Source organism: Giraffa tippelskirchi, chromosome 1 (assembly GCF_054371585.1).
Source record: "Giraffa tippelskirchi isolate mGirTip1 chromosome 1, T2T-mGirTip1v1.2.pri, whole genome shotgun sequence".
Lineage (NCBI taxonomy): Eukaryota > Metazoa > Chordata > Mammalia > Artiodactyla > Giraffidae > Giraffa > Giraffa tippelskirchi.
Genome location: NC_137275.1, coordinates 50,518,855 through 50,527,279, shown reverse-complemented (window position 1 = coordinate 50,527,279; position 8,425 = coordinate 50,518,855).

Here is an 8,425-nt window from a genome sequence, read left to right as displayed (position 1 = left end):
AATTTTCACTGTTTTACATTTTTGTAACTTTTGTAGCATATAAATATATGATCTATTTCAAATAAATAAAATATTAAAAATTCTAATCCAACCCTATTATAATAATTTTCTTTATATATTTTTATCCCTTGACAGACCAGAAACATCTAGGTTACTCCCCTATATGTCCAGTGCCTGCTGACATCTTAGCAGAGAGCAGGCATTTCTGCATTTTTGGAGGAATGCAAGATGGCCTCTGGTGAGCAGGATGGCATAGCCATTATCTACTGTGCTGAAGGGATGTGGGGGACTTGAAGGTGAAATTCCACATGGCAGCTTTTGGAAAGGCTCTAGGAAAACCTGAAGTTATGCTGATCCTCCACTCAAAGAAAGTAAAGATACATACAGGATATGGGATAGGATGAAGGGCTTTATGGCACAAGAGCAAAAATGGCTTCTGGAAGATTTGAAAAGACTGAGGTGACTGTGTAGGTTTGCAAGAAGGGGAGAGAAGGACTTCCTTGTCAGTCGTGGTTAAGACTTTGTCTTCCAATGCAGGGATTGCAGGTTCAATCCCTGGTTGGGGAGCTAAGATCCCATGTGCCTTGAGGCCAAAAGAGCAAAAACATGAAACAGAAACAATATTGTAATAAGTTCAATAAAGACTTTAAAAATTGTCCACATCAAAAAAAAAAAAACAAAACAAAAAACTTACGAGAATGAAAGGAGAGAAAGTATGCAGTTGAGAGAGAAGGTGAAGACAATCTTCATTTTGTCAGCCTCAACGGGTAACATCTGTGGTTTATCTTGTCAGTGCAAAGGCCCTGGTAGTCAAAACAAAACTTGGTGCATTTTAAATGATTGATGACTAATTGCATCAGGTGGTTGTTTTCTGCTATAATTCTTTAGCATTTCACTAACCACCATATGTGGCTCCCATGACAGATGCTAGCTGTTTGGTGTCGGGAAACATAGCTAAAAGAAACAATTTTTAATGCTATAGTACAGACTTTAAAGTCATTCTGTCTGCCTCTGAAGATAAAAAATAGATGAAGTCATCTGATATTTCTAAAAAGATGAATTAGGTTTATATTTACATTTTACATCTGTCTGTGTACACACAAATTAGCAGTTATAATATTAACATCTGTTGTTTATATAATGCAGACAATCCCCCACCTTGTAGTCGTCACCCAGAAGTTCATTTGTGGGTTTGTTATTTTCCCATAGAAACAATGTTGTAAATGATATCCAGATCATCAGGCCAGTGTGCAGAAATTAACTTAAGTAACATCTTTCTGATTTTTTATAAGGAGAAAAATCTTTTAACTCTGTATCAATATTATGCACCCCTCTGCATGTGTGTCTGAGAAAATATATTGCAACAACCGGAACTTATTTCTTCTTGTATTGCACCAGAGAGATAAAATTATCAGCTTCTCATCACTAGCAAGTTATTTGTTTCTACCTTTTTCCTGTGTACAGGTTCTAGCAGGTGCTAGCAGATAAATGACAAAGGACAGCTGTCCATGGCTTTGAAACCAGAAAGTCTTGAGTCCAAATTCAACATCTGCCACTGAATTGTTTTGTCTCTGATAAGTTAACTTCTTTTTACCTCAGGTATTTCATCTGTAAAATAGGGATAAATCTGCCTATTTTTCTGGTCTTTGTGAGTATGAGATGTCATGTTATACACACAGGTAGAGCCAGAATACTAGAGTGTTAAGATGTGAGCACCCTAGCTGTGCTGCCTAGGTTTCATGAATTTGACCTATTTGGTTCTATATGGTTGGCCTTGGGCTAGTAATTGAATTTAGCGGCTTTCAAACTGTGCTGTATTTTAGAATCATCTGGGAAGATTCAAAAAATTCATGTATAATCCTAACCCCCTATCACTTAAATAAAAAATTCTATGAGTAACACTTAAAGATCAGTACTTTTAATCCCTCTTTCCTCAGGCAATTTCAATATCTGTTTGAAATTTAACTTCTGTTCATCATCTGTACAATGGAGGAATTTATAGTCTTTATCTCTCAGTGGAATTAGAGAATTGAAAAAAAAGTAATCTTGGTGAAACATTCAGCACAATGCCTGACTCCTATTAAATATTTGATACAGCTTTTGTCTTACTCTACAAAGTGACTGTGACAGTGAAATTGATCAACACATCTGTGCTTTTCAGAAAATTGATTGTTTCCTGTTCCAGTTCTCTCTTGCACTCTGCCTTCTCTATGCTCTGGATCATCTGTCATAGTTTTCCTGTTTAATAAAATTGTAGTGTGTGGGGAAAGGATGAACAACTAGAGTCCAAAACTAGATTTACCCCTAAATAGTCTTGTAGTATTGGGCAAAGTTTTAAATCTGCCTGTGCCAGTTTTCTCTGCATTTCCCATAGAATCTAGCTCTTTTGCATACTTGAAAGGAAAGAATGGCATTGCCAGCCTCAGGGAGACAGAACAAATGAGTATCTTGGACCCTGTGCCACTCCTGGTCTTTCCTGACAATAATTGCTGTTTTTCTCTGAAAGTGAGGATGGCGAGAAGATAGGAAAATGTGCTTCGTTATAGTAAACCAAATTGGCTAAGACAGAAATTAGTACTGAGAAACAAGATCCTATTATAGATACCTAAAAATGTGAAAGCAGTTTTAGAACTGGGTAATGGGTAGAGGCTAGAGAGTTTTGAAGTGTATGCTAAAAATCAAGACTGACGTGAAGGAACTTTTAAAAACAATTCTGGTGAGAGCTTAGAAAGGAAAGAGGGGAGATGTAGTGGGAAACTGTCTTCTTAGAGAAAATACCAAATCATGAATGTTGATGGAAATATACAGGGACAGTAAAGGCCATTCTGTTGAGGTCTCAGATGGAAATAAGAAACATGTTCTGTGGTGTCTCAGATGGTAAAGAATCAGGTTGCAGTGCAGGAGACCTGGATTAGATTCCTGGGTAAGGAAGATCCCCTGCAGAAGGGAATGGCTACCCACTCCAGTATTCTGGCCTGGAGAGTTCCATGGACAGAGGAGCTCAGTCCATGGGGTCACAAAGAGCTGGACACAATGGAGTGACTAACACATTTGGAGACTGGAGGAAAGGTGATCATTGTTTAAAGTGGCAAAGAATGTGGCTGAATTGTGTTCATGTTCTAGTGTTCTGTGGAAGGTAGAATTTGAGAGTAACGAAACTGGATACTTGCTGAGGAGACTTCTAAGCAAAGTGTTGAAGGAGTGACTTGGCTCCTTGTGACTGCTGATAGAAAAATGTGAGAAGAGAGAAATAAATTGAAGAAGGAATTGTTAAACAAAAAAGAATCAAAACTTAAAGACTTGGAAAAATTTCAGCCTATCCATACTGCCAAAAAAAAAAAAAAAATGAGAGAGAGAGAAATTGTGTTTGGAAGAGCACAGGAAGGGTGTGGCCATGCTACCATTTAATGAGGAGACTAGTACAGATGTGAGCCACAGATCTAATCAGCCATCTAAACAGAAGCCAGGAGTGCTGCCCCAGTGGAGAAGAAGGTGGGACTACTGGACCCAGTGAGACTAGAGGGGAAAAGTGAAGCCAAAAAGGATTATTCTTGAACTTTAAGATCTCAGGGAGTTTGTTTTATTAGATTCTGGATTTGCTTGGGACCATCATCAAGACCATCCCTTCTTGTTTCTTGTTTCTTCCTTTCAGAATGGAAATATTTACCTTATGCCTTTCTAACTATTATATTTTGAAGAAATACAACTGTTTGGTTTTGCTGGTTCACAACTGGAGAGGAATTTTACCTCAGGGTGGATTGTCTCTCAAGTCTCAGCCATATCTAGATATATTTGAGATATTTTGGTGGGACTTTGGATTTTAGACTTTAGAATCAATGACAAAATAAGTAAAAGTTTTGGAGGTGTTCCGATAGAATGAATATATTTTACCAGTGATAAAGGCATGGATTTAGAGGGGCCAGGGATGGAATATTAGAGGATGAATATTTGTATCTCCCCCAATTCATATGTTGACATCTTAACCCTCAGTATGATAGTATTGACATGGAATGACAGACTGGCTCAAAATTGGGAAAGGAGTTCGTCAAGTTTGTATATTACCATCCTGCTTATCTAACTTATATGCAGAGTACATCATGAGAAATGCCAAGCTGGATGAAGCACAAGCTGGAATCAAGATTGCTGGGGGAAATATCAACAACCTCAGATCTACAGATGATACCACTCTAATGGCAGAAAGCAAAGAGGAACTAATGACCCTCTGATGAAGGTGAAAGAGGAGAGTGAAAAAGCTGGCTTAAAACTCAATATTCAAAAAAGTAGTATTGTGGCATCTGGTCCCACTACTTCATGGCAAATAGAAGGGAAAAAGTTAAAAACAGTGACAAATCTTATTTTCTTGAGCTCCAAAATCACTGCAGACTGTGACTGGAGCCATGAAATTAAAAGATGCTGGCTCTTTGGAAGAAAAGTTATGACAAACTTAGACAGCATTCAAAATCAGAGACATCACCTTGCCCACAAAGGTGCATATAGTTAAAACTATAGTTTTTCCAGTAGTCATGTACTGATGTGAAAGTTGGACCATAAAGAAGACTGAAGACTGAAGAACTGATGCTTTTAAACTGTGGTGCTGGAGAAGACTCTTGAGAGTTCTTTGGATAGAAAAGAGATCAAACCAGTCAATTCTAAAGGAAATGAGCCCTGAATATTCATTGGAAGACTGATGCTGAGGCTGAAGCTCCAATCCTTTGGCCACCTGATGTGAAGAGTTGACTCATTTTAAAAAAAACCTTCCTGATGCTGGAAAAGATTGAGGGCAAAAGGAGAAGGGGGCGGCTGAGAGTGAGATGGCTAGATGGCATCACTGATTCGAGGGACATGAGTTTGAACAGATTCTGAGAGATGGTGAAGTTACTCAATGCCTGGCATGCTGCAGTTCATGGGGTTGCAAAGAGTTGGACATGACTTAGTGACTGAACAACAGCAGCATGATAGTATAAGGAAGTAAGGTCTTTTGGAGGGAATTAGGTCACAAGAGTGCAGCCCTCATTAATGGAATTAGTGCTCTTGTGAGAGATATGGGAATTTTTCCTTTCTTTCTTTCTCCCACTCATGTGAGGATTATAGGGAGAAGTTTGGCTTTTCTGAACCTGGAAGTAGGTCTTCACTAAACATTAAGTGTGCTGGTGACTTGATCTTCAATTTCTCAACCTCCAGATGTTGAGAAGTAGATTTCTGTTGTTTATAAGTTACCCAGTCTTATTATGGAGAAGGCAATGGCAACCCACTCCAGTACTCTTGCCTGGAAAATCCCATGGATGGAGGAGCCTGGTAGGCTACAGTCCATGGGGTCTCGAACAGTTGGACACGACTGAGTGACTTCACTTTCACTTTTCAATTTCATGCATTGGAGAAGGAAATGGCAACCCACTCCAGTATTCTTGTCTGAAGAATCCCAGGGACAGAGGAACCTGGTGGGCTGCCATCTATGGGGTCGCACAGAGTTGGACACGATTGATGAAACTTATCAGCAACAGCAGCAGTCGTATTGTAGTATGAAATATCATTCACAGTTTATGGCAAGACAAAAATAAAAATTCTTCTCTGATCTTTGACTGAGCCACCTCTCTCCTCCACTATGTATTGTGTGTCTTCAGTATGCATTGACTAGACCTCCCTCATCAGTAGGAAAACCTGCTCAACCATAAACAGCAACATTCTCCTAGTATCAGCAAGGCAACTCCTTTAAAGATAGCATTCCTTCTTGATCTTGTAAGGGATCTCATGACCCCCCAGAATGAAGCTTATATCTGGATTATGTAAACTGTCATCTGATGTATAGCCTTCTGTCTCAAAAAAACTTATATAACTGTGCCTTGATTTCTAACTGACAGAACAGTTCTCAGAGCTTTCTGAGACATTCTTCCTGGGTTCTAATCCTCAACTTTAGCTAGAATAAAATTTTCTATTTCTTTTTTGGATCAACCAATTAATTTTTTATTAACACTACTTTTTTATAGCAACCAAAACCGATGAAGACAACCTTTCATTTGTTTCATAATTATTTTTAATCAGTCACCTTCCCAAGCTTTTTTTTTTTCAATATCCATTCTACTATAAAATATTTCTACTCAAGAAAAATCACTGAGACAGTCTTCCTAAGAGCCTTTTCCCTTAGGGCATGTTTGGAATAAAACTTTGACATGTGTTCATAACCCATTTGTCTGAGAAGTTGCTTTAGCATATTCTTATCACTGTAACCAGGTGGTTCCACCAGCAGCCAACTTTTCCCATTCCACAAGATTGACAGCAAAGTCAGAGAGTCAACATGGGTATTGGCCCAGCCTTTCATCAGCATTTAATTTGGGAGAGGTTTAATGGGGTTTTCCAAGTCATGTGCTTTCCACTTAATTAACTTCACTGAAGCTCAATTTATTAGACAGATGTTGCTGAGAATTAAATGTTTTTTTCTCAGGCTTCAGCTACAGGAGGGGCACTGAGACTTCTGCCACAAAACCCCCCCAGTTATTAATAATTACCAAAGACACAATCATCCCTTCATGGATATTTCCCCTGACACTTTCATTTAGAATCTCAGTACAGGCAAAAAGTGAAGAAATTAAATGTGCAGAGGGGTAGGAAATAAGAAGCCCAAATCTCAAAGATGTTGGCTAGTTCATAGACACTTGAAAACCAGTAACTATTTTGCCTCCCCATCCCATTATTGCTTCCATCTCTCCTTCATTCAACAAACATTTTGATCAGAACATATGCTTGTTGATGGGTAAGGCATTCTAATGCAGCAATGACTAAGGTGGGTCTGGTCCCTGTCTCCATGTAGCATTCTGCCTGGTGGGAAGACGGACACTTAACAGAGTAATTACAGTTACAAAAGGAGCATATAACTGCAGAAATCCAACCTGATCTGGGATTTTACATCAGATCTCTCTGAGAAAGTGATCTTTAAGCAGATTCATGATGACTGAGCAAGAGATAAGTGAATGGCATGTAAAGAGTAAAGCATTCCTGCCATGCAGAAGCTCAGAAAGGCAGTTCTCAAATGGTACAGTCAAGGGGAGAGAAAGCAAATTATAGAGCCATGGAACAGCAATGAACCACCTTGCTTCCTATTTTTTATCTTGAAAAGATGTAGTCCCTCAGATATATGTTTTCTGTACATGATCTGCTTTGAAATTCTAAACTATAGAGTAGGTGCCTGAAATTCCACCCCTAAATTTTAGTCCTTTCAATCAAAGTGTTCTCCCCTGAAATAGTGCTAAATACACTGTCTTCAGATAGGAAGACCTTTTTATTTTTTGGAACAATACATAGCTTGAAGTATCTTAGTTCCTCAACCAGGGATTCAACCCTAACCACTGGACCATCAGGGAATTCCTAAGACAGAAATATCTTAAGCTATAATTTACTACACTAGGAAGAGAAAATTATATCTAAACTGTACATCACTCATACTCATGCTCAGACGCTAAGTTGTGTCTGACTCTTTGTGACCCTTTGACTGTAGTCTGCCAGGTTTCTCTGTCCATGGGATTTCCCAGACTAGAATACTGCAGTGGGTAGCCATTCCTCCTCCAGGGTATCTTCCTAACCCAGGGATTGAACTCAAGTCTTCTATGTCTCCTGCATTGCAAGCAGTTCTTTACCTGCTGAGCCATCATACTTAGGTTGAAGAAGAAGAACTAGCTTAGAAAACTTCTAGTGAATGGCTGTTTTCAAGGGTTAAACTGTATGGGATTTGGTGAAGTAGTTCAGTTCAGTCGTTCAGTAGTGTCTGACTCTTTGTGACCCCATGGACTGCAGCACTCCAGGCCTCCCTGTCCATCACCAACACCCAGAGCTTGCTCAAACTCATGTCCATCAAGTTGGTGATGCCATCCAACCATCTCATACTCTGTCATCCCCTTCTCCTCCTGCCTTCAATTTTTCCCACCATCAGGGTCTTTTCCAGTGAGTCACTTCTTTGCATCAGGTGACCAAAGTACTGGAGCTTCAGCTTCAGAATCAGTCCTTCCAATGAATATTTAGGACTGATTTCCTTATGATTGAATGGATTTATCTCCTTGCAGTCCAAGGGACTCTCAAGAGTCTTCTCCAACACCACAGTTCAAAAGCTTCAATTCTTCACCGCTCAGCTTTCTTTATGGTCCAACTCTCACATCCATACATGACTATTGGAAAAACCATAGCTTTGACTAGATGGACCTTTGTTGGCAAAGTAATGTCTCTGCTTTTTAATATGCTGTCTAGGTTGGTCATAGCTTTTCTTCCAAGGAGCAAGTATCTTTTAATTTCATGCCTGCAGTCACCATCTACAGTGATTTTGGGGCCTCAAAAAATAAAGTCTCTCACTGTTTCCATTGTTTTCCCATCTATTTGCCATGAAATGATGGGATTGGATGCCATGATCTTAGTTTTCTGAATTTTGAGTTTTAAGCCAAAT